This window comes from Cardiocondyla obscurior, linkage group LG23, assembly GCF_019399895.1.
Source record: "Cardiocondyla obscurior isolate alpha-2009 linkage group LG23, Cobs3.1, whole genome shotgun sequence".
Classification (NCBI taxonomy): domain Eukaryota; kingdom Metazoa; phylum Arthropoda; class Insecta; order Hymenoptera; family Formicidae; genus Cardiocondyla; species Cardiocondyla obscurior.
The window spans coordinates 115,979-141,922 of record NC_091886.1 but is presented as its reverse complement, the minus strand read 5'-3'; the positions used below and the strand labels follow the sequence as shown (position 1 = coordinate 141,922).

At 35.9% G+C, this 25,944-nt stretch overlaps 1 long non-coding RNA gene across 1 annotated transcript; it reads left to right on the top strand.

Moving 5' to 3' along the window:
- Positions 1 to 15,026: 15,026 nt before the first annotated feature.
- On the top strand, positions 15,027 to 16,320 carry LOC139111176 (uncharacterized). The gene is made up of 2 exons (XR_011547160.1): positions 15,027 to 15,223; positions 15,283 to 16,320. It is a non-coding gene; the product is annotated as an uncharacterized lncRNA (long non-coding RNA).
- Positions 16,321 to 25,944: the final 9,624 nt, after the last annotated feature.

Here is a 25,944-nt window from a genome sequence, read left to right as displayed (position 1 = left end):
ATTTGCCAGTGTCGTTTAAAAATCGCTCGTTATATTAAGGACTCGAGAAATATCACGAGGCAGTACAAACGGTACGATGTCGTTTTATGGAAAAGAGCAAGGTAATAACTTTGGTACAAAGAATTTTGTAGTTGAGTCTAAAATTAAATTACAATTTTAGTATTGAAATACGGCGCACCGAAGTGCCGAGCCTTTGCTGAAGGAAGATGTCACATTTGGAATTGCAAACGAGTGCACACCTTTCGATACTGCTTCAATTACCAAAATACAAAGTGCGACAAAGAGAATTATCCATTCATTCATTGTACGAGTGTCGAGCAATATATGTATTATATGACTGGAGAGGCAAATAACAATCTAAAAGAAGAAGTCGGAAGAACAATGCAGAATACCAACATTTGCGGCGATTTCAAAAAAGGCACTTGTGATCGAGAGACATGTAGTCGTCGCCACGTTAATGCAAATGCATTACCAATGTATTGCTCAATTTGTGTTAAAAATATGACAGAGCGATCAATTGGGGCAGGATCTTGTGGGCATATCTTTTGCCTTAATTGTGCTTTAAATCTTTTAGATTTAACAGAGGACGAAAATGAGAATTGTATGAATGTTTTTTGCCCGATATGTAGAAAAATAAGTCTTTATAAAAAACTTACGTAAAAATTTAAAATAAATATTTAATAAAAAAAATTAAATTTTGTTTTTTATTATTTTTAATAAATAATTTAGTTTTTTTTTTAAAGATGCTGAAAAGAGGGGGAGTTTCTTTTAAACTTTAGGCGTTTCCGCTATCAATTTATTTTTGCTTTTACACTCTGGTTTTTTGCTTACCGTTTTACAATTTTTATCGCGTTGATCGCTCCGACTGCTCGCGATCCTGACTGCTGAAGCGACTGATTTCCAAGCGTTTCTTCCAAGCAACCAACAGTTCGATCTTCGTACTTTCATAAACTCGCGAATTATATTTTCTATTATTCTTAGATATTATTTCTACTTGTTTATCGGTTCTATTTTTGTCGGTTTCGAACCGCTTGGTCGTTACTCGCTCGGTTTGCATGTTATCAAGGACGTTTTTTTTTGCTGACTAATTACAATATTTTACGCTTTTTAACGCTTTCTTATTTATGCAAATTTTAGGTACAATAATTTATGTTTTAAAGAGACACTACAAATGTAGGAGTGATTCATTGGTGATACAGAGATAAAGAATACATAAAAATTTTATTACTAAAATATTTATTAACAAATATTTATACTGAAAAGCGCGAAAGCATTTATAGATAGCATAGAAAGATCGGTGCAATAGAGCCGGCCTTGATACCGCACGAGCCAAACGGTTCGAAAACAAGAAAAATAGGATCGACAAAAGGGTAAAAACAATAGAAAACAAGACCTCACGAGTTAGCAAAATACAGAGGTCGAGCAGTTGCCAGTTGCTCAGAAACCAGAATCACGATACAACCAGCAGACAGAGAAATCAGCGCGTAGAATAGCGACTTACTATTTTTTTAATTGACTAAACGGAATGAAAAATTCTTTTGCAGGATTATATATATAAGGTGTTTATTTCTCCTCAGAGGTACACCGGGACTTTCGCTTCCCCAATTTTCTGTTTACAATTTCATAAAATATATTTTCAAACTTCATTCTTATCTCTAAACTATTTCTACTTTTATAATCTTCTTTCTTCTCACAGCCGTTTCCTGAAAGTAAAAACTTATATCTACGCCTTTTTCCTATTCTATTGCCTACGCGTCGAGAGAGAGAGAGATCACACTTCCATTCATACTTTACATTGTTTTGCCTTAATTCTACCTTAAATTCTATCTTTGGACCCCCGCTTCCGACGCTTTTTCTTTCATACTTTCAGTCACTCCTATTTTTCTCCCTTGTTCTTTCCAAATTTTCCAACCAATCTATCCCCCTTCCTTCCCCTCCCAGAATTTCCTCCACCATTTCCTCCCAACTAATCTCGTTTCCCCAATCTATACACTCCTCCCATATATGTTCCCACGTTTCTTCCTTCTCCAAACATATTCTACATTTTCTTTTCTCCTCTTCCTCCCAATATTTATTTCCTCTCATTTCCTCCCCTAATCTAAATTTTGCCATTCTTTGCCATTTTTCTTCTTTCCATCCCAATTTCAAATATCCTGGTATCCCTTCCTCTTTCACTTTTTTATAATACTTATTAAATCTTGACTCTCTTATTTTTTCCATCTTTCCTCTCTTTGCCATTCTTTATCCTTTTTCACCAAATATTCCCCCTTATTTCCCTCTTTCTTAAATCTTTCACCTCTTTTCCCGACCACCCAAAATTTTCAAAAAATTCCTCTCTTTCTTTTTCCCATTTTCCCTTGCTTCTTCCCTCCCTTGCTCTTTCCTTCATTTCTTCCCAGCACCATTTTGCTAGAACCCCTCCTATCCCTTCTTCTAACCTTTTTTCATATTTCCATGCTCTCATCCCTGCTCTACCTTTCAATTTATCCCTCTGTAGTTCTTCTCTCACCATATATCCTGGTACATATCTTCTTACTCCCAGCACCCATCTCAGATATTTTTCCTGTAATATCTCCACCTCTTCTCTTTCCTTCCATCCCCATATTTCCACGCCGTAATTAATAACCGGCCATACCAGTTTATCAAATAGCCATATTCTTTTACTCCAATCTTTTCCGAATTTTCTTTTACCTATACTCCACACCTGCCCCATTATTCTTGCCGCTCTTCTTACTCTGTCCTTTACATGCTCTTTCTGCTCTCCATTTCTCATAATTGTGTATCCCAAATACTTGAAACTATTTACTTCCTCTATTTCTTCCCCTTTCCATACCCATTTAGTTTTTTTCCATCTTCCTCCCCCCTTTCTACACCTCATTATCTTTGTTTTCTTTACATTCACTTCCAATCCCTTTTCCTTTACATATTCTTCCATACTTTTAATCATTCCTTTCATGCCTGCCTCATTTTCTGCCAGTAGCGCAATGTCATCCGCATACGCCAGCGAGTAAACTCTCCTGTCTTTTATTCTTATACCCCCCCATCCTCCTTTTTCTAATTCTTCATCTATGTCTGCCAACAAGAGCGTGAACAAGCTAGGACTAAGCGGACAACCCTGTCTTACTCCTTTTGTTATCCAGAAACTTTTCCCCTCTTTATCCTTCACCTTTACTTTATTCACCGTTTCCTCTAATATTTCTTCACACCTTCTTATCAATCCCTCCCTTACCCCTCTTTTCTTCATTGTTTCCACCAATTTTCTCCTGTCTACAGAGTCAAAAGCCGCTTTCATATCTATAAACACAATTACCATTTTACCTTCCTTTTCTTCTATCTTCTTATTTAGCAAATAATTTAACACATATATTTGATCCACTGTCCCCATGTCTCTTCTAAAACCGGCTTGACTCTGCGGTAATATTTCTTTTTCTTCTATTTCCTTTCTTAATCTTTCTGCTAACACAGATGCATACACTTTGTACGCAGTCTGTGTCAGCGTTATCCCTCTATACTCTTCTACTTTTTCCCCTTTTAAGCACCGGAACTATCACACCTTCTCTCCATTCCTCCGGCATCCCCTCCCCCCTCCATACCCTTTTGCACGTTTCCCATAATTTCTCTTTTACTTTCCCCCCTCCCCATTTCCATATTTCATTTTCTAACCCATCACTTCCTGCAGCTTTTCCTTTTTTCAACTTTCTTATTACATTTTCAAATTCCTCTCTATTTATATCTTCCTCATTGTCTTCTATTCTCTTTCCTCCTAATTCTTCTCTTACTCTCCATTCCACTCCTCCTAACATTTCCTTAAAATATCCGTCCCACTCTTCAATCTTTATTTTTCCTCCACTTCCTTCCTTTTTTTCTTCCTTTGTTTACTACTTTCCATACTTCTCCCTCTGTTCTAATCTTTTCTATTTCTTTCTCCCATCTCACCTTTTCTTGCAATTTTTTCTCCTCACATAGTTTTTTATATTCTCTTTTCTTCTTTTTGTAATTCTCCTCACTCCCTTCCCCCTTCCTCCAATTTATCATTTCTTCTTTTACTTCACCTTTTTTCTTTTTACAATCTTCATTCCACCATCCTTCTTTGGTTTTTCCCCTCCTCTTTTTCATTTTCTTTTAACTACTTTCTTTGTTTTCTCCAGTTCCTTACTAAAACTTCTCCAATTTTCCTCCGTATTGTTTTCTTTCTCTCTTTTTTCTTTATATTTTTCCCTGAACATTTTCCTCTCCTTCTCACCCCAAGCCAGTCTCGTGCTCTTTTTTATACCATATTTACATCTTCTCCTCTTTTCTCCCTCTCTTTTAATCGTCACTATTAACGGTAAGTGGTCTGAGTCCACTTCTTCCCCCACCTTCATTTCTACTATTTCTCCTTTTGATTCCACATTACTGATCACATAATCTATTACTGTTTTTCCTCTTCCCCCTACATATGTCCATTCACCCTCTTCATCTCCTCTTATACAACCATTAACTATTCCCCATCCTGCTTCTTCCAGAGCTTTACAAAATTTTTTTCCTTTTCCTGTAATTTTTTTATCTTTTGTTTTCCTTTTTCTCTCTTCCTTGTCTTCTTCTTCTTTTTCCTTATCCCATAGCCCGCCCTCTTCTCCCGTCCTCACATTAAAGTCTCCTCCTATCAGATATCTCGTTCCTTCCTCTTTTTCATCCATCCAATTTCTCATGTTCTCTGTTATGTCTTCTAAATCCTCATTTACGTATACCCCTTTTTGCAGGATTATAGTACAAGCGATTTGATAAATTATTTCGACCGTTACTTATAAAGCTGGCTGATAGAGCATCTTACAACGAATCTAATAGAGTCGCGAAAGATTACTGAGCGTGGTCGAACGTCAGCTCACTACTATTTTATTTTGTATAAATGATTAACGTGATTTTAGAAACAGAAAATGCGAACTGCTATATTTGTTCATGTGCAATAAAAAAATATGATAATATTTATAAATTTATAATGTTCTTTCTATCAATAACATAAAACAAATTTTTAAATAACAAATATATTTTACTGTTTCGACAGATTAATAGTGTTATCATCGTTACCCAACCTGACAAATAAAAACTTATCTGCACAGAATTTTACAGCGGTTTTTATTTCAATATTTGATGGCAACTGATCCGGATTTTTAACTATGATGAACTTGCGTGATACAGTAGCATTTGAACATTTATATATGTATATATGAATTTGACACTTAGAATACTCAATCGTTCTAAAATCTATTTAATATACACTATTTATCTAATAAATGCTACTGTTGCCACACGAGTACAGGTAACTTTGACAATACTATCGAAATATCGCTTTAGCACAACGGCTAACAGCGGGCTTGCTAACTTGAGGTCGGTATTAGCGCAAGTTCGAGTACTGTTTTCTACTTGTTATTTAAGAAAAAATGTTGTCTTTTTCCGTAAAAAGACATTATGTTTCATGTTTTTGCTTTCCTTTTTTTTTAAAATCTACTTTAAAGACGATGTAATTAACGATAGTATTACGATAATAACAATAACAACAAATTTCAATGTTAATACGACAAAAGCAATTACAAAGAAAGCAATTACGCAAAAGCCGCTACAACATCAGCTACCAACACACGTTTGTATCTTTGATAAAGAAGCACGTGGCGATGAGATTGCGCAAGAAGTGTGCATTAAGTCTGCTATACAATGCAAAGGCACAGCCAGTAATGAAAAAGTCCATTTCGTTTAATCGGATTTTTTACTCTTATTGCTTGTAATTTTGAATATTGTAGCAAGCGTTAGACGTCATATAATTCTTTTGGCAACACGCGCCGTTAAAACAGAAGAATGAACAGAAGAGAGTCGTGCGGAATCTTCCGTGGGACAGTATTGTTAGACGAGAGACGTTTTCTCGCGCATGCGCGGCAAGTAGGACTCAGTTCAGTAGATGTTGATATAAACGGGAGAGCCTCAAGGTACCCGTGCATGTTATTTTTAGTACAAGTAACATTTATTCATTAGTACTTATTTAAAATATAATAGTTTTTACTATTATTATTTATTGTACACTGTCAATCATACTTTGAATAAATATTAATAAATAAATATTACGTGTGGTAAAAATAGCATGTACGGGGTATCCGAGGCTCTCCCGTTTATATCAACACGTACTGAACTGAGCCCTACTAGCCGCGCATGCGCGATAAAACGGGTCCCGCGTGGGAGAATCTTCTACGAGTTTCACGCGCGTTTTCCATCATTTGTTCCTTTGCCTCTTACGTGATCACGTCGTTACTTCTGTAGAATTCTCGAATCTTTACGCATAATATTCTCACGTCGTTACCTGTAAAGTGCTCATGTTGTTACGTATGAAATGCTCATGTCGTTACCTGTGCTAATGCTCATGTCGTTACGAATGAAATGCTCATGTCGTTACCTGTGCTAATGCTCATGTCGTTACGAATGAAATGCTCATGTCGTTACCTGTGCTAATGCTCATGTCGTTACGAATGAAATGCTCATGTCTTTACCTGTGTTAATGCTCATGTCTTTACCTGTGTAAATGCTCATGTCTTTACCTATGTAAATGCTCATGTCGTTCTTCACTGACGTCGCTATTGCTGGAAGACTTCTTATAATCGTCATCCTGGTGTAGAACCTCGGAACGTATAATAGATCAAAATATAATACTGTTCAAAAAGTATTATCATTCTTTACCATACGTATTTCAACTTGCTCTCAGTGCTTTTTTATTAACGTAAGTAACCGATTACTTTTCTTAGGAAAAATCTCACATTTGTTCCATTTTAATAGATTTATTTTAAGCATGTCAATTATTTATACATAAATAACAGCAGAATATTATGTGTGTTACATTACTTTATTTAAGGATTTTTTCAAATATTCTATTCTTCTCCTGTGTATTATGTGCTTGTGCCCTAGACATGTTTTGATTAAAAAAGTAAAAGCAGTAATTTATCGTTGTGCGTCGCACATGAGTTAAATAAGGTTTTATCTTTCCTGTGCATTCGCAAAGAGATATGTATAGAACGTTGGATGGCATACATATCACATTGTTGTTTTACTAATGTAGTTTGATATTAGTTATACTATATTTTAAAAAATCAGATGATTGAAAAGTGATTTTTTGGAACATGAAATATCGAGCTAACGTTATAAACTTTATATGTTTTAGATTGAAATTATTCCTGGAAATAAAGCGGGAACTTTTGTCTATGTTTACGATGATTATTTGTACTCTGTTGATGGACGCTATAACAATGTTTATCGATGCAGTTCACGAAAGTCATTAAAATGTCTAGGCTGTGTTGTTGTAAATGATAATAATGTAGAAGTTTCGAGGGAGCATAATCATGAAAAAATGCCATTCATCAAAGTTCAAAATGATATGAAAAAAGAAATGTTAAAGCTTGCCCGTGAAACTTCTACTGGACTTAAAGAATTTTTTGATACAGTATATTCGTAAAAAAACCGTAATTACAACTGGTGAAAAAACAGCGATTATTTTCTCAACTAATGATTTATTGCAAGCCTTATCTTCTGCTACTGAAATCTACGTGGATGGTACTTTTTCTGTGAATACAATTCTAACTTCTTGTAATACAACAAATTTTTGATTCACTTTTTTTGTAATGTATTTTACAAAAATTAAAGGAAACACCAAGATATTGAAAAATGTTAAGTGTAATAAAAATTTATTTTCTTCTTTTCAGGTCTTGCCACGTGTTCCTCATATTGCTCAACTATACTCGATACACATTCGACACATGAATACGGTAAGATATTTTTGTTACTTTTTAGATGCATCTGTAGATAAGATAAATATTTTATTTCTTCTAGGGTATTGCAACAATATTTATATTATGTGATGTACGTACAACAGCTGTGTATGATGCTTTATGGGACAGAATTATACAACTTGTACCACAACTTCAACATAATATTAAATTTATAATGAGTGACTTTGAAATGGCTGCAGTAAAGTCTTTAAGTAAAAAATTTCCTAGAGCAAACCTAACTGGATGCTGGTTTCATTTCAATCAGGTAATTATACTGTTTCTAATATGAGATAAAATTGATGTTGTAGGTTTCATTATAAAAGCAACAGTATAATATATTAAATTTTTTTTTCAGGCTGTACTGCGTAAGTGGCGACAACTTCGTATCTCAAATATACCAAAAGTTGTACTGTCCATGACTATGACATTGCCTTTATTACCACCAGATATGTTTCAAGAAGCTTTGCTTATAATACAAACTGAAGCTGACAGACTTTCAAATGAATATCCAGATATTTTACAATTTATGTCATATTTGAGACTTACTTGGTTAAATATGGCATCGAAAATTAGTACTTACCATTGTCCTGCACGAACTAATAATATTGTGGAAAGTTTCCACAATATTGCTGCACAAAAATTAGGGACAACAAATATCAATGTCTGGACGTTCTTAGGTAATGCATACTAAAATATTTTTAATTATATCGTTAATATATGCAAAATTATATAATAGTTATATTTATGTTATATTTATGAGCAGTTATATTTATGTTATATAAATATTGGTTAATATTGTTTTATACAACATTACAGTTTTTAATTTATTTGTACCAATTAAATAATGATCTATTATTTATTTTTTAGATAAATTGTCACATGTAATTATGGATCAAGAATTGGATTTACGTCGTTTAAATAATGGTGTTAAACCTAGACGACCTCGTAAAAGGGCTACTATAGAGCTTGATAGAAAAATAATAACTGCGCAAGAAGATTTAACTAATAACAGGTAATTGTTTTATTATTTTAAAATTATTGTCACATTTAACATTAAAATAGTTTTATGTTAAGAAAATTTTGTTAACTTTCCATTTTTAACTGTTTCAATCTTTTCAGGTTGTCAGTCAGAGAATTTTTATTAATGTTTAACAGAAGCACTAATATCGTTCAAATAGAACAAATGGCATCAGTAGAAGGTAAATGTATAAAATTTAGATATATGTATATAACATATCTAACAAAATTTTGCAAATTTATTGGAAATTAATAGTCATTTATTACTATTATAGTGATTAAATAAATAAGTTTAAAGCCGTAGTATATAACAGCTACATTTTTCAGATACCGAATTAATAAACGAGATTCAGATTGCAGACTTGACATTGTTCTCCGATCGTGTAGACGAAACTCCTCAAACAAGTAAGTATTAACATTGTAACATTTTACATTAAAAGCATATTAAATCTATTAACATTATTTTTCAATTTTCATCATTTAAGTTGTATGTAAAAATTTTAACTTATTATTTATTCAAATTTCTTATTTTAGGAAGACGAAGTAACAGAGGCAGACTTACGCAAATACAACAAAATGTATCCACACAAGAGATACAAAATGTATTTACACAAGAGATACAAAATATATCCACACAAGAAATACAAAATGTATCTACGCAAGAGATACAAAATGTATCCACACAAGAGATACAAAATATATCCACACGAGAAATACAAAATGTATCCACACAAGAAATACAAAATGTATCCACAGAAGAGATGCAAAATGCATCTGAATCAAATGCAGGTAATAAGTGATATATTAAATTCTTCGAAACACAACAATTTGATTAAATTTTACAATATATATTAACAAAAAACATTTAATTTCTTTTGTTTAGGTACAAATAGAGAACATACCGCAGATATACAATATCCAGAGACATCTGAAACGAATAATTATGTTTACTCTGAAAGTAATGTTACAATGCAAACTATTATTTATAAAACAACATAAATTAACATTAAATTAATTTTGACTGTTATTTTTCTTATAGATGATGGATCACGTGAGGAAGAAGTGAATCAAGTCTCGGAAGACGAAACTCACGAAGAAGAAAAGTATCAAATCTTGGATGAAGAAACACACGAGGAAGAAGAGTATCAAATTTCGGACGACGAAATACTTGATGAAGAACTGCATTATATCTCGGACGACGAAATAGATGAGGAAGAAATAAACGAATCACGCAACGTAGAAATATTTGATATCTCAAACGACAAATCACATGTTGATGAAATACACGAAATCACGAAAGAGGTACTACACGACGAAGGAGTATACGAAATCCCGGAAGATGACTACAGTTATTTGACTGATACTAGCATTACAGAAGATCTACCTTTCCACAATGTAGACTGGAATGTAACGAAAACTCTAAGTCCATCAGAAGCAAAATCTTCTTCAGACATATGCACGGTATGCCTTACTAACGAGCGCACACATGCTTTCGTACCTTGTGGACATCTTGCCTGTTGCGTTACATGTATCAAACGTTTGGAAGCTAAGCGTTGTCCCATATGCAACGACCCATATGAAACCTACATAAGGATTAGAAAACCATAAGACATTACAGCATATTTATGTAAAAATATGTTTAGATTTAAGAGATAAAATCTTTAGGCGTGTTACTTCGTGCGGAAAAGATACAACATAACTTTATACTGATGTTTGTTATTTTTGAACAAAGTTCTGATACATATAAGTTACAAAACGGACTGAAATACACTGTGATACGTTATAGCTTTAGATACTGTTATTTTATGTACAAGCGTAGAACGTAATGTAACTCGATCTCTAATGTGTATCGGCTGCGTGTGAATGCTTTTGTCGTAACGGTTGCTTTTGTATCTTTTCGTCGCTTATGACTGTGTAGTTGTAAAACATATTTTTATCTGATTATGCCAAAGTGCGCTTTAACAAACCGTTGTAATGTAGCAGCGATTCTGATGTAACTTGTTTTATTCTTTAGTATTCGAGCATGCAGTTGTAATACTTATAGATTGCAAAACGGACTTAGATACAGTGTGATACGTTATAGCTTTAGATACTATTATTTTATTTACAAGCGTAGAACGTGATGTAACTCGAACTCTAATGTGTATCGGCTGCGTGTGAATACTTTTGTCGTAACGATTTCTTTTGTTTTTCTTATCGGTTATGAATGTGTAGTTAGTAAGTTAATTTTTTTTCCGATTATTAAAAAATATCAAAATATATGTATACAGTTATTTTTTTATATCGCAACGACTTTTAAAATTCGTTAAATCTATTTTTATACCTGTAACAAACAGTACATTATAAAATTCAACGTAATAAATTATTGTTAAATAAGATTAATTTTCTATGCTGTACACTATGCATAATACCTACATTCTAATTACTATTTTTATTCTATCCTGCCGCTGACTGCCTCGCACAAAGTAATATCCATAAACAACGCGTGCTATAGCACAAATATTTTCAATTTATAAACGTTTTATATACAATAATATAGATAATGTGGATATACAGGGTGAATCAGAGAGAATGGAAGTGCGACTTACCGTTCAAGACAGGTTACCGACCGCAAAATATTAATTTAATATTATTATATATTTGTGGACTTCAGTGGACTTACACACCACCCTTAACGTGCCAAAAAAAACATCTCAAAAATTGTGTGTAAGTCCACTGTGGTCCACAAATAAATAAAAATATTAACTTAATATTTTGCGGTAACCAGTTTTATATGGTAAGTGGCACTTCCATTTTCTGATTCACCCTGTATATGATATAAAAGTCGCATTTGAACGGTGGGCCATTGATCTGTGGGCTTTTGAACGGTGGGCCACTGATCTGTGGGCCATTGAACGGTGGGCCATTGATCTGTGGGCTTTTGAACGGTGGACATTTATCCGTGGGCAAACGAACAAAAATTCACTTTCTGTGGGCGTTTGATGTGTGGGCATTTGAACGGTGGGCAATTGATCTGTGGTCATTTGAACGGTGGGCAACTTTTCGTGTCCAATCGCACTGTGTCCATTTGATACGTGGCCAATCGCTACGTGGGCAATAAAAAAGTGTCCAATTGATCTGTGTCCAATTGAGCTGTGTCCAATCGCAATGTGTCCTATTGATACGTGGCCATTCGCTACGTGGGCAATAGAACTGTGGGCAACTGACGTACACTCATTTGAACGGTGGGCAACTTTTCGTGTCCAATCGCACTGTGTCCATTTGATACGTGGCCAATCGCTACGTGAACAATAGAACTGTGTCCAATTGAGCTGTGTCCAATTGCACTGTGTCCTATTGATACGTGGCCAATCGCTACGTGGGCAATAGAACTGTGGGCAACTGCACCGCCACCGTCAGCAAGACATGAAGGGCGAGATCCGAATACGAGCGAAAACGGAGACGTCAGTTGCAGCTTACTAAGACCAGGAGGCAACTTTACAGGTCCAACGGTGGTGAGGTTTTTGAAAGTAAAACGTTTGTCGTGAATGGACAAAACGGTAGTGTTAGCAAGGAAAAACCGGAATGGACTCGCCGACATACAAAAACACAAACCGGGAACAAGAAACGCAATAAATCAAAAACGAATAATCTAAGTAAGATTAGTCTTCGAATATAACATTAAAGAATAAAATATTAAAATATTTCTCACTTTTCTTAACATTATTATGTACCCCTAAGTCAACAACGATCTTGTAAATGTAATAAAGTTTTTCTTTGTACGTTTTCTTGTTTTACAAAAAATAATTATTACATTCGTTACTACTACTTCTATGACTTATTGCTGTTTTTTTACGCTGCATTAAATCTTATTTCCATTGTGATTTTAATTTTTCTCTATTTTACGCATTGACATTGAAGACAATTTTTCGCATTCTCGAATGATTCTGCTTATATGTATAACCGCTTTAGAATTCTGCTCGAATAAAAATGATTATGTATTATTGGCAAACTTTCGATAACTTTGCTTTATTTTTCAAAAAAAATTATTTTTAACGTAATATTTTTCGCAATGTACTTAAAAACTTATATTTTATTTCAGAAAATTTCTAGTATCCTATCTCGAATGAAAAGGTACGTTGTGCAAAATAAATTTCTACCACGTGTAGTTAACTTACACAAAACAAACTTTGGCATATTAATTAAACTGATCGCGTCATTTAGAAGAAGGGTATATCACAGAAAATAATTAATCTTAGTAACAAGTATTCCAAAACTGGTCAACAGGAAGAAACAACCAATGAGAACACCAAAGAATTACAGATGCACTTATCGCGACCAATATGCAGTTATACAAGCAGCCAAAGGACACGACGAACAGTCGAACATACAGCCAATCGGAACGCGTTATTTCTTAACAAATTACGGGAGGCTATTCCTATCGCACCACCGGTGGCGGTGCAGTTGCCCACAGTTCTATTGCCCACGTAGCGATTGGCCACGTATCAATAGGACACAGTGCGATTGGCCACAGCTCAATTGGACACAGATCAATTGGACACGGTTCTATTGCCCACGTAGCGATTGGCCACGTATCAAATGGACACAGTGCGATTGGACACGAAAAGTTGCCCACCGTTCAAATGACCACAGATCAGTTGCTCACCGTTCAAATGCCCACAGATCAAACGCCCACAGAAAGTGAATTTTTGTTCGTTTGCCCACGGATAAATGCCCACCGTTCAAAAGCTTACAGATCAATGGCCCACCGTTCAATGGCCCACAGATCAATGGCCCACCGTTCAATTGCCCACAGATCAGTGGCCCACCGTTCAAAAGCTCACAGATCAGTGGCCCACCGTTCAATGGCCCACAGATCAGTGGCCCACCGTTCAAAAGCCCAAAGATCAGTGGCCCACCGTTCAATGGCCCACAGATCAGTGGCCCACCGTTCAAAATCCCACAGATCAGTGGCCCACCGTTCAAATGCGACTTTTACATCATATACAGGGTGAATCAGAAAATGGAAGTGCCACTTACCTTATAAGACTGGTTACCGCAAAATATTAATTTAATATTATTATTTATTTGTGGACGCGTTGTTTATGGATATTACTTTGTGCGAGGCAGTCAACGGCAGGATAGAATAAAAATAGTAATTAGGAAGTAGGTATTATGCATAGTGTACAGCATAGAAAATTAATCTTATTTAACAATAATTTATTACGTTGAATTTTATAATGTACTGTTTGTTACAGGTATAAAAATAGATTTAACGAATTTTAAAAGTCGTTGCGATATAAGAAAATAACTGTATACATATATTTTGATATTTTTTAATAATCGGGAAAAAAATTAACTTACTAACTACACATTCATAACCGATAAGAAAAACAAAAGAAATCGTTACGACAAAAGTATTCACACGCAGCCGATACACATTAGAGTTCGAGTTACATCACGTTCTACGCTTGTAAATAAAATAATAGTATCTAAAGCTATAACGTATCACACTGTATCTAAGTCCATTTTGCAATCTATAAGTATTACAACTGCATGCTCGAATACTAAAAAATAAAACAAGTTACATCAGAATCTCTGCTACATTACAACGGTTTGGTAAAGCGCACTTTGGCATAATCGGATAAAAATATGTTTTACAACTACACAGTCATAAGCGACGAAAAGATACAAAAGCAACCGTGTTCGAGTTACATCACGTTCTACGCTTGTAAATAAAATAACAGTATCTAAAGCTATAACGTATCACAGTGTATTTCAGTCCGTTTTGTAACTTATATGTATCAGAACTTTGTTCAAAAATAACAAATTATTGCTCGATGAATCTTATTGCATGAATCTCTGTTGCATGAACGAATGAAATAATCTTGACAAATCATAATTGCAAAGCAAAACTTTTTGATCGGTAATTAAACGACAAAAGCAAATAGCACAATTTTCAATATAAAAATTAAACGACAAAAGCAACTAAACAAAGGTGGTACGACATTAGCGACCAACACGCGTCTGTATCTTTCGTTAGGAAACACGTGGAGGTAAGATCGCGCGGGAAACACACAATGCAGAGGCACAACCAATAGTGGAGAAGTTCGTTTCGACCAATAGTATTTTTCACTTTTATTGCGTGTACCGTGCATTGCGTATCAAGCTTAATGCACATTTTCCGCGCGATCTCACTGCCACGTGTTTTCTAACCAAAAATACGGACATGTGTTGATCGCTTATGTTGTACTACTCGTAAATTCTGTTTTTGTTATATGTCGTAAATGCTGCTTGTGTCGTAGTTATTGCTTGCTGTGAATACTACGTTATCCTTGTTGTATTTGCCAGTGTCGTTTAAAAATTGCTCGTTATATTAAGGACTCAAGAAATATCACGAGGCAGTACAAACGGTACGATGTCGTTTTATGGAAAAGAGCAAGGTAATAACTTTTGTACAAAGAATTTTGTAGTTGAGTCTAAAATTAAATTACAATTTTAGTATTGAAATACGGCGCACCGAAGTGCCGAGCCTTTGCTGAAGGAAGATGTCACATTTGGAATTGCAAACGAGAAATGTAGACTGGAATGTAACGAAAACTCTAAGTCCATCAGAAGCAAAATCTTCTTCAGACATATGCACGGTATGCCTTACTAACGAGCGCACACATGCTTTCGTACCTTGTGGACATCTTGCCTGTTGCGTTACATGTATCAAACGTTTGGAAGCTAAGCGTTGTCCCATATGCAACGACCCGTATGAAACCTACATAAGGATTAGAAAACCATAAGACATTACAGCATATTTATGTAAAAATATGTTTAGATTTAAGAGATAAAATCTTTAGGCGTGTTACTTCGTGCGGAAAAGATACCACATAACTTTATACTGATGTTTGTTATTTTTGAACAAAGTTCTGATACATATAAGTTACAAAACGGACTGAAATACACTGTGATACGTTATAGCTTTAGATACTGTTATTTTATGTACAAGCGTAGAACGTGATGTAACTCGAACACGGTTGCTTTTGTATCTTTTCGTCGCTTATGACTGTGTAGTTGTAAAACATATTTTTATCCGATTATGCCAAAGTGCGCTTTACCAAACCGTTGTAATGTAGCAGAGATTCTGATGTAACTTGTTTTATTTTTTAGTATTCGAGCATGCAGTTGTAATACTTATAGATTGCAAAATGGACTTAGATACAGTGTGATACGTTATAGCTTTAGATACTATTATTTTATTTACAAGCGTAGAACGTGATGTAACTCGAACTCTAATGTGTATCGGCTGCGTGTGAATACTTTTGTCGTAACGATTTCTTTTGTTTTTCTTATCGGTTATGAATGTGTAGTTAGTAAGTTAATTTTTTTCCCGATTATTAAAAAATATCAAAATATATGTATACAGTTATTTTTTTATATCGCAACGAATTTTAAAATTCGTTAAATCTATTTTTATACCTGTAACAAACAGTACATTATAAAATTCAACGTAATAAATTATTGTTAAATAAGATTAATTTTCTATGCTGTACACTATGCATAATACCTACTTCCTAATTACTATTTTTATTCTATCCTGCCGCTGACTGCCTCGCACAAAGTAATATCCATAAACAACGCGTCCACAAATAAATAATAATATTAAATTAATATTTTGCGGTAACTAGTCTTATATGGTAAGTGGCACTTCCATTTTCTGATTCACCCTGTATATGATATAAAAGTCGCATTTGAACGGTGGGCCACTGATCTGTGGGCTTTTGAACGGTGGGCCACTGATCTGTGGGCTTTTGAACAGTGGGCCACTGATCTGTGGGCCATTGAACGGTGGGCCACTGATCTGTGGGCTTTTGAACGGTGGGCCACTGATCTGTGGGCAATTGAACGGTGGGCCATTGATCTGTGGGCCATTGAACGGTGGGCCATTGATCTGTGGGCTTTTGAACGGTGGACATTTATCCGTGGGCAAACGAACAAAAATTCACTTTCTGTGGGCGTTTGATGTGTGGGCATTTGAACGGTGGGCAATTGATCTGTGGTCATTTGAACGGTGGGCAACTTTTCGTGTCCAATCGCACTGTGTCCATTTGATACGTGGCCAATCGCTACGTGGGCAATAGAACCGTGTCCAATTGATCTGTGTCCAATTGAGCTGTGGCCAATCGCACTGTGTCCTATTGATACGTGGCCAATCGCTACGTGGGGAATAGAACTGTGGGCAACTGACATACACTCGCACCACCTATATCAACCGAGGTCTGGAGTCTCTCTGGCATTTTTTCTCGACCAGTCACTCTGAGAGGTCAAACGCGATGGAAGCTTTCAGCTGGATTATGACATACGTCGACGGCATCGAAAATATGCTGGATATGATTAAACGTTTGCCCGTTGAAGTTGCTGGTATGATATTTGCATTGTTGGATAACAAAACTCTTGGGATTATTTCCAGTGTCAGCAAGACATGGAGGGCGAGATCCGAATACGAGCGAAAACGGAGACGTCAGTTGCAGCTTACTAAGACCAGGAGGCAACTTTACAGGTTCAACGGTGGTGAAGTTTTTGAAAGTAAAACGTTTGTCGTAAATGGACAAAACGGTAGTGTTAGCAGGGAAAAACCGGAATGGACTCGTCGACATACAAAAACACAAACCGGGAACAAGAAACGCAATAAATCAAAAACGAATAATCTAAGTAAGATTAGTCGTCGAATATAACATTAAAGAATAAAATATTAAAATATTTCGCATTTTTCTTATCATTATTATGTACACCTAATTCAATAACGATATAGTTTGTGTTAAGATTTTACATTTATATGGCAAACGCTCATTAGCTACTGATCGCGCTTTGTTCGTACGGATGACACCTTAAAACGCATGATTTTGCCATTTAACTTATCTTTCCTATTCTTATGCATTATCCTATTTCTGTATGTCCGTCTCATCCGTATGTTTTATCTTTATTAAAATAATTTGCTGTTGCTAACTCTCAGTTTGTATAATCATTTGCAACTAAAGCAGGAACTTTATTAAATTTATAATTTTCTTCATAATAAAAAATGGCAGACAGGAGGTTCGGCCTTTTGCGGGGGCCACATGATTGTTTAAACTAACCTAACCCACTTTATTGTAATTTATGTGTGAATCTTGATACGCTTGGACAGTTATTAACCCACGTCAAACTTAAAATGCAAATCTCAAATTATAATTTTGCTTTTTACGATGTGTTATGCATCAGATTTTTATAACCACACCGGATGTAATTAAAAATTTCAAATATGTCCGACATTCCGCAGTCTGTAAAGTGGGACGGCAAAAATTTGTTGCATTGCCCATTTTCAATATTTTTGTTATTATTATATTCTCATTTTTTTCCATTTTCTTATTATGGACGTAAAAAATTTGTTGCATTTTTTAGTTTCAATATTTTTTATTAGAATTTTTTTTTATTATTTTTTCTTTTACTTTTTTTATTTAATTTTTTTTTACTTTCTTTCGATTTTAAAGATTTGGTTTCGTAACGCCAAGTTTTTTTTTCTTTTTTTACATTACCATGTTATATCATATCATATCGGGGCAAACCTAGATCTACATTTGTACTGTTCCACATGGGTTTGCAATATTAACGTTTCATTATTGGGGCGATCCTAGGTCTACGTGTGTACGGTTCTACATAGGTTTGTAACGTTTAAAATTTTCTAGCTTCTTTAGGTTCTTGGTGCTATTATTTGTTCTCATTAGTTTTATATAGAATATTAGATATTAAAGTACACATTTATGTTCAAGTTTGGGAGAGTATAAGTTTGGAGGAGTTTTTTCCAGGCAGTCTTTTGGTAGGGGAGTCTTGGTTTTGCTTAAATATAATTTTCTAGTTTGTTTGGATTCGGATTTTTGGCGCAATTATTTGATCTCATTATTTTAATACAGAGTATTTGATATTGATTGATTTTGGGAAGTCTTTTTTTGGGGGAATCTTAGTTTTGCTTAAATATAATTTTCTAGTTTCTTTAGGTTCTTGGTGCAATTATTTGATCTCATTAGTTTTATAAAAAGTATTTTATATTAAAGTACACATTTTATGTTCTATTTTTGGAGAGTCTTTTTTCGGTGGAGTCTTGGTTTTGAGGGTCTTTTTTTGAGGAGTCTTGATTTTGCTTAAATATAATTTTTTATTTTCTTCAGGTTCTTGGCGCAATTATTTGATCTCATTATTTTTATAGAGAGTATTTGATATTAATGTACACATTTTATGTTCTATTTTAAAGGAGTCTTTTTTTTGTAGACTTTTTGTAGGAGTTTTTTTTGGGGATTATTTTTTTAGAGAATTTTTTTGTTTGAGGAGTTTTGGAGTTTAAGAGTTTGTTTAGGAGAGGGGGTTCTTTTTTTGGGGAATTTTTGTTTGAAGGAGTCTTGGTTTTGGAGGAGTCTTTAGGCTTTTCACTAATTCGCGGGATAGGAAACGCGCAGGATGTATAGCAAAATAACCCAAGAGAAGTAAAAATGTTAATAAATTGTAATTCAAACTTAATACAAAGGAATCAAGAAAATGACAAAGTAAAATGGAATACAAAGACTTGATATAAACTAGTTGAAATTCGTCGCGTGCGCGCGGAACGACTTCGAGTGCTGGACTGATGCTCCGACGCGTCGCCAGCAAGGAAGCGCGAGAGGAAGTCTCTTTGTGGCTTATCAGCCCTTTGTTAAAGACGGGACTTTCCGGTGCATCATCCGAGCTGATGCAACGCTGCGTCAGCGGAAGCTGACGAAAAGGCTTCTAGAAGGTCCATATAGGTCCCGTAGCCAAGCCGGGCTGTTGCTAGGCAAGGGAGAAGATAGTGCGTGGCACTATCAATTGTTTGCGACGACGGCCGGCCGCAGGTGATACCGGTACCGTCATCTGCCGAGGTGCGGGCAAATCCGCACCCACAAGTCTTTTTATGGAAAAGTCTCGGTTTTGCTTAAAAAGTTTATCGAAAATGCTTTTCGCGCGCTTATACTTAGCGCTTTTTTATACTTTTTTTTTTTAATGTAATTTTGGGGAGATTTCATTCATTTTGTAGTTTATAATCAATCAATATTAATGTACACATTTTACGTTCTATTTTGGGGGAGTCTTTTTTTGCAGTCATTTTGTAGGAGTTTTTTTTTGAGGATTTTTTTGGGGGGGAAATCGTTTTTGGGGAGAGTTTTGTTTTTGGTTTAAATACACATTCTGTTATATTCTAAGGAGAGTAATGTTGGGAAGTTATATCAATCTAGAGACACGTTAGTTCTTTGCGTTACATATAATATGCAGCAAAACTGACCATATTATTACACTTGTTAAAAGATTTCAATTTAGTAATTAATCATGTCACCGCCGCGGGGGCAGCACCTCGTGGCCGATCGCCGGCGACGGATCGATATCGATCTGTCGTTCGATAATTTGCCTCCGATTCTCGAAGACGTTGCCGGCTCGAGACTTTTCATTGTTCGTTCAGCTGTGCCTAGCATCGCCTCGTGTGCAACGACATGCAGTGTGCAACTTTCTTGGATAATTACTCATCGTGCGACTCATCCGAAAACTCAAACTTTGTCTTCAGTGCAACTCAACCAGAGCATCCTCGCCGTGTGCAACACACAAAGGAACGTCTGGAAGACATCATCCTGCAGCACGAGGCGTGTTGAACCTCGTGCTCAGTAACTCATCTGATCTTGCAGCGTGATCTCACGATTAATAGAATTGTGACTCTCTTAAACTCAGTGCGGGAATACAAAAACAATCAAAAGACTCTCGACTCAAGAAAGAACTCAGATAAACTCATTCTAGACTCAGAGCGCATTACTCAGAACGAACACGTGCTCACCGCGTGCTTCCGCGTGGCTCGCATACGAGGGACTTACATCCGCCTGTTCGCATAAATTCAAACCGGCCACGACCGCGTAACATCCCCACGGCGTTTTCGTAAATTCTCATTTGTAAAACTCAAAAATTTATACAGAACTACAAACGAAATAAAAGTTACTACAAACAACTACAAACAAAATGCTATCTATTTCTGTAAAAAAAAGTTAATTATATAAAAGTGGGGTGCTAAGTTTACACAGGTCGTTTTTTGGCCATATCTCGGCTTCTGGTGGGAATAAAAAACTCGGGATACGCTCAAATAAATCCCCTTTAAACCCCGCACAATGCTACGTTGCCAAGTTTCCAAAATTTTTTTTTCGTTTTTTGGCTGTATCTCGGCTTCTGATAAGAGTAAAAAGCTCGGGAAAGGCTTAAATGAGTCTCCTTTGAGCCTCGCACAAGGCGACGTTGCTAAACTTCCAAATTTTTTTTTTGTTTTTTGGCCATATCTCGGCTCCAAGTGAAAGTAGATGGCTCGCGAAAGCTCAAATAAATTTTCATTGAGCCCTGCAAAATGCTACATTGTCAAATTAAAAAAATTTTTATTTTTTTGTTTCTCGTAAATATTTCAACTCCTGGTGAAAATAGAATGCTCGGGATAATCTTAAAAAAGTTCCCTTTGAGTTCTGCACAATGCGACGTTGCTAAATTTCTAAAATTTTTTTTTTGTTTTTCGGCCACATTTCATCCTTTGGTGGAAATAAAAAGCTCAAGAAAAGCCCGTATGCATCTCCTATAAGTTCCGCTCAAAACTACGTTGCTAAATTTCAAAATATTTTTTTGTTTCATGGCCATATTTCGGCTTCTGGTGAAGGTAGAAAGCTCGGGATTGGCACGTAGGCATCTTCTTTAAGTTCCGCACAAATTTACGTTGCCAAATACCAAAAATATTTTTTTTTGTTTTTTGGCTATATCTCGGCTTCTGGTAAAAGTAAAACGCTCGAAATAGGCCCATATGCATCTTCTTCAAGTTCCGCACAATACCACGTTGCCAGATTTTAAAAATATTTTTTTTTGTTTTTTGAAAGTATTTCGGCTTCTGGTGAAAATAGAAAGCTCGGGATTGTGTTACGTCCTGTAACTCTACATCTCCTTTTTCCGACACATGGTTGATAAAAGTAGATAATAAAAAGTATACCGAATGTATTGGTATCAAAGGAGAGGGTTCTAAGTTTCCAGAAAAAATAATTTTAACCGACGGAATATCCTGAATCGCCAGATGTATAAATAAAAGAAGGAACCTGAAACAATTGTACAACAGATGTGGAATATAAAAAAATCGAAACGAAAGGATTTGTCAAAATATTCAATAAACATTAATAGCTCGGAGAGACTTGGAATATCTTAAACTAACAATAAATGTCTGGCGGTACACAAAGGAAACTCGGGAAGAAAAACAATTTGGTAAAATCAAATTTCGCCGTGGATCTTAGGGATTAGAAAACGGAGGCAAGAAGCCTGTAATAATAAAAATGGGATACGCGGCCGGAAACTATAAAATTCAGGGAGCAAATTGCACGCTGCCGATAAAAAAAAAATATCTAAACATTTTCGAATCTGTTATCTGGAAACTTGGAAGGGCTAAAACCATGTAGAAGGGAGCTCATAAACATTTTCTCCTGGACTAATAGATATCGGGAACTCCTCACCAAAAATTAGAAACTAAGGGCGAAAACTTAGAAAATTAAGAAAACTGAGAGAAGGGCGACCAATAATTGTGAAGACGGAAAAGTGGAGGAATAAGCCTAACGAATAGAATTAAAATTTTGGATAAGATTAAGAATCTGGCGCTGGTCCTCCCCTTTTCCGAGCTTATAAAACCGAGCGCTTCGACGACGCTCGCTCTCATTCTGTTCTAAAATCTAATTTGCTTAGTCTGCTCAGTTATTCTAAAAATTGTTAAGTGTTTGTGATTATCTTGTGTGGGCGAAATAAAGGAAACGTCTCGAGAGATCATCCGAGAGAATTTGAAGCCATCAAATAGTAAGTGTCATCATTTATTTATCCCCATTTTTCCTTTAATTTTGAAACGGTTCCACTAAAATAGTTTTTATTCAATTTATATATTTATATTTATATATAAAAATGAAAATTGAGGGAATGGTCAGGGTGCCGTTCACGCTTTGTAGTTTCGCTATCTCTCTCTCTCAAATCCGCCTGTTTCCTTGGGTGCCTCGATCTGCCTAGCGGGCTTCCTTTTGTCGGGGGTTGCGATATGCCGCCAATAAATGGTGACTATCAAAACCTTGACTTGAGTAAGGCCCCATTTGGCTAGAGGAACCAGGGAGGCTTAGGGTGACGACGGAGAGGTCCGAAAGGAGTTGTGAGACGTGATGCCTAGGCATATTTTCCTCTCTTTAATTCATTTATTAATTTAATTCATTAAAATGAAATCCTTTTAGTGGAATCATCGAATTTAAGAACCCTTAAGAAAAGCCGGGCTCGCCGTAATCGGCAAATACGGAATTTGAGGAGCCTAATCCAGAGCTTCTTTGTGCAATACCTATTCGCGGCGGCGCCAGGGGAGATAAGAACCGACCCTCCCCGAAGAAGAGGAGAGAGGTCGTGGTCGCTTCAACCCCCAGCTCCCCCGACTTCACCAGCTCCCGAGGAAGTTCCCCAGAACGTTGAGATACCCAGGGAACTTCCCCCTTCTCCAAATCCGCCGAGCACAAGCGACAACCCGACCGAACCTGAGCCTGATTCGGAGCAGTTCCGCCCTACGACTCCTTCCTATTCTCCGGACATTTCGATTCATTCTCCAGGAGCTGCACCTAGAGCATGCTCCTCTCCTATTCCGTCCCCGATACCTCATCCTGGGGAGCCTGAGGAGGTCGACTTCTTTGCTGATGACGATACTGTCTTTTGGCAAGAGTCTGACGGCCCAGAGCCTTCCCCCTCCCTCGCCCCGAGTGTGGAGTTCTTCGGCGGACAAGAGGAACCTAGAGCGATCGTAGATCCTCTCCTCGAGCTCCTCCGGAGGACTTGCTCTCCGTGGACGGATCCCATCCCCGAAAGGGCCTTCACAATAGGCCCTGATTCCTTCGATCCTGAGGAGATCAGGAGAGAGGCCAGTAGGGCATCTCCTGATCAGAACGTCCTCATATTTTATCCCGGGTTGGAACACCCCTTCTTAGCTCCGATCAGGCTGATTGATCGAGTATTTCCGAGATCGTCGGCGAGGATCTCGAAAATCATAGAAATTGAGCTTGATTAATTATTATTTTTATTATATTTTTGTGTCATTTCCCGCGTAGTTTGTTAATATTAATAATAAGAAATGTTTTTATTTTAATTTAGTATATTTAATTAAATTTTTAATCGGTTATAATTTCTTTGATTTATTATTAATACTATTAAATTTATATTCCACCATCTCTATTTCGCATCATTTAGAAGAATAAAAATGTTAAAATTAAATCTACTAAGATCTGAGTACTGAAATTTTCTTTTAATGAACCTTTGAGCTCCATTTATGGCGAAAACACCTCCGGTTCTTTCCCTGGGAATAAGAAGTAAAATTCTTTCCCTCAAAAGAACAAAAATCGCGCTAACTCAAATCTTTTGTCGTTCAAATACATTCCTAGCGCTTAATACGCGTGGCGTTGTCTCGCACGCGTCACGCAAGAATTGGTAGTTGCGTCTCTCTCTCTCAACCCTTTACCTATTCTCAAACCATTTCCTTAATCATTGAGAAGCGGTAATCCTCCTACTTGAATTATTTCCAAATTTGACGTAACAATTGGCACGTAGGCATTTTCTTCAAGTTCCGCACAATGCTACGTTGCCTGATGTCAAAAATATTTTTTATCGTTTTTTGGTCATATCTCGGCTACTGGTGAAGGTAGAAAACTCGGAATAGGCCCGTATGCATTTTTTTCAAATTTCGCACAATGCTACGTTAACAGATTTCAAAAATATTTTTTTTCGTTTTTTGGCCATATCTCGGCTACTGGTGAAAGTAGAAAGCTCGGAATAGGCCCGTATGCATTTTCTTTAAGTTCCGCACAATGCTACGTTGCCAGATTTAAAAATATTTTTATTGTTTTTTGGCCATATTTCGGCTACCGATGAAAATAGAAAGCTTGGAATAGGCCCGTACAGTGCTCGCAGATTTGGTACGACGGCAACAGACGCACACAACTGTAGCTTCGTGTCCGTGTGTTCGGTCGAGTTCGAGCTGTAGAAGAGAGCAGAAATATATTCCCGACTCTCTCGTCTTTCAGATATAATCGGTGTCGCACAGTCGCGCCCGTCGCGGTAGCCTCGGTTACTTCGATGCTCTCGATGTAAAATATTTGTCGCTAACTCGTATCGCTGTACTGGTAATAGACATGATGACGCGAGAAATTACCATGTCTGCTGGAAAACATTAATAAATAAATATTAACATATATATTACGTTGTTTTAATAAAAATACACACTTATTTAATCCTTTCTTCATCCCTTCCAGCAATTAATGCAAAATTGATATTTTTTTTGCAACAATTAACGCATTTCGCGATGTTAAAATTTATAATGTTTAATACGAATAAATGCATGCACATGAAATTTAATTTTGTTGACTACTAATGTTAAATGTACATCGAAACGTAGTTTTTAAGATAACATTTTTTTATGTTTTAATAGTATTTGAACAATTTATGTTCATATTTTTAACATTTCGCAGCTGTACTTACTTAACAAATTTATATTTTTAACGAAAACGTTCGGTGTCACGTAATTGTTGTTGCTATGGACTTTAAGTTTCCGATATTGCGTTTTAACATGGAAAGAAGTCATTTTAATTGTTTAAACAATCTTTTTGCAAAAAGTCACTCATCGGAATTGAACGTAGAACAACCCTGTAATGTTAACAAATAAAAGATTTTTTTAATCGGACACTCGGTTTTCGAAATATCCTTTTGTTAACTAAGGAAAATGACCATTTCGAGCTAAAAATTGTACGGTGTCACTCGCAGCACCGTCCGACAGCTGAATCCAATGAGTGACTTTTTTGCATAATTAATTGTTTAAACAATTTTGCAAAAGTTACTCATGGAATCGGACGTTGAACGATTCTATCATATTAACAAACAAAAATTTACAAAAATCGGACACTCGGTTTTCGAAATATCCATTTGTTAACTAAGGAAAATGACCATTTCGAGCTAAAAATTGTACGGTGTCACTCGCAGCACCGTCCGACAGCTGAATCCGATGAGTGATTTTTTTGCATAATTAACTGTTTGCATAAATTTTTAAATATTTATTTATATTATTTTTCTT